Raw genomic sequence first — 2537 nt, 5'->3', positions numbered from 1 at the left:
ATAACAACATACAATTTTAACTAAATTTGGAGAAGCAAATCTGTAACGAACTATATTTTAAGACTGTTGCTAATCGACAGATCAATGAACAAGACTGACCACTTCATTTTACTCAACTCAGACCATTGTACAGAACTCCGCCCAAATTGCCCGTATCTATAGACTATAACTAGAGTTAGCCAACTTGTAACTTGGGAGAGAAACTAAGTTCCCTGTAAGATAATTATCTATAATGAATTCATCCTAGCCTATCCAACATTACTGAGGGTGTTACTTTTAATTTAATGTTTGTAAGATAGTGGGTGACTCAAGAGATATGAAAACTTCAAACGTGTGCATTATATTAAAAAATAGGAATAAAAACGCAACTTATTTTACTGTTTTATTTACTAATATTACATACAAATTTTACTCGAGGTGATACAAGGAAGAATTGCATTTAGCTACTTAGATTGAAGAAAGTATAAAATATAAACTTTTAAAGAATCAAAATGGAAAAGCAAAACACAATTTAGCTAACAAAACTGTCTCCTAGTCTTATACAAAAAAGTATAACAATATAGTACCTTAAAGAAAGAATTAAACGTTTTTTCTCTGTCGTTTAAAAAAAAAAACTAGTTACGTATATTATTTAAGCGGGCTTTATTCGCCGAACACTTTTTCATTCAATCAATAAATAGGACCTCTTTTATAAAGATATTCAGTTGAGAAAAATTTTTACTCTCACGAGAATAAAATAAAATAAAAACTTTCGTATCGAACAAAATGGTATAATTGCCTACTTAATGAAATTATTTTCAATGCTGTAAGCCACTCCAAAAAATATTAATATTAAAATTATTATATAATTTAATTAGTTTGTAGTTACAATCAATGAATGAAGCTAGAATTGTAAAAGTATAAGGGTGCGTTGAAGAACTATCATAGCAAGTGAAGTTTAATTCAGAATCTATAGCTAATGTTCCAATGTGCTTTTCGTACATTATATGTATATGTTTTTATGGAAAACCACGCGTTGTGTATAAGGTTCATACAATTTTTCAAATAACAGAATTCCACTATAATTTTTGTATATTTATATGTTTTCGGCCATTGCAAAACTGAACACTTTGTAACTCTTAATGTTCCGAATAGACATTGAAAGGAATACTGATATATAATCTAATTTCCACTTGTTATAGTGTCTCTAGAGTCATTTGATTTTGTTTTATATTTAGAGATGCAAAGAGAGTTTTTATGATATTTTTAGATTATTCATGATAATGCCTAGTTAATTATTTCAACTTTTTAATAATGATAAAAATCCCTCTTTATACAAATTTTTCTGTGCTCAAATTTGAAATTATTTATTATTTTGTGTGATTTTTTACAATTGTAAAATTTTGGAACCTTCACTTATTAATTATTACACTTATATATTATTCAGAACATTAATCTCAGTCATGTATCTTCGGAAGAAAGGAAAGTCACCTTTGAACAAGTCTCTCAAATCAAAACAGGCAGGGGCCAGCATGCCTGTGTGCCCTTATACGAGTATCTACACAAGCAGTAGCCCCACAACACTCGGGAAACACCACCGAATCTAATAGTCATCTCCCGCAGTAGATCTACCCTTGCATCCCTGAATATCGAAATTTAGGGTTTGTGATGTGCCGCTTCAGGACATCTGTTAGGTAGCCCAGGTTTAACTGACACATCTGTTTTTTACTGTACCCAATGTAGATACAACTGGAAGGTATAGACAAGAAAAAAGTGAGCATTGCTGGTGTATGCGCTCTATTGTTAGTGAATAGAGGAACTTCTTTCGATAATATCTGCTTCTTCATTTTACGTTGGAAGATATATTTATAAGGTCTGTTGATGTTGGTATATCAATTATATACTAAGGTCAATCCCAAATTCTCTTGTGATTTAGTTGGCGCTAGGTTTTGAAATGGTTTTCATTACACAAATATTATACTCTATGTCATGTGAATGTCTAAAAATACAATGATAGACAATATTGCAGAAATTATTTGTAAGAATATGCTATAATGCATAAAATAAATTATTTCCTGAATCCTTCTTATATAGGAAGGATTTATGGTTTGATAAATATATTGTAAAAGTGTAATAATTTTTAAAATAATGAAAATAATTGGTTACGGGACCAATAAATTTTGAGACTTTAATGGGACTGTCTAAAGACATTTCATTTAAAAGCGATATTAAAATTTTAACTTTATTGCTAACGTAAACAGAGGTGGACTAAAATGTGAAATTTTAACTTGGTCGTGTTTTAACATTTCAGTATAGCCTCTACTACCTAAATAGTTATTGCGTTGTATGTATTTAATATTATGTATATATATATATATATATATTATTTATATATAGTATGTATTTAATATTTCGTACCGGGGTTTCTAGACTCCGTTGACTGTCTATTGATTTAGTAATCATTGATATCTTAAGCTAAATTAGAATTTTTATATTTCTTATGTTTTTGGGTGGTAAGTAAAAAAAAAATATTTTTATCAATGTGACTTTAAGAATGT

Source organism: Homalodisca vitripennis, chromosome 7 (assembly GCF_021130785.1).
Source record: "Homalodisca vitripennis isolate AUS2020 chromosome 7, UT_GWSS_2.1, whole genome shotgun sequence".
Lineage (NCBI taxonomy): Eukaryota > Metazoa > Arthropoda > Insecta > Hemiptera > Cicadellidae > Homalodisca > Homalodisca vitripennis.
This window is presented reverse-complemented; position numbering follows the sequence as displayed.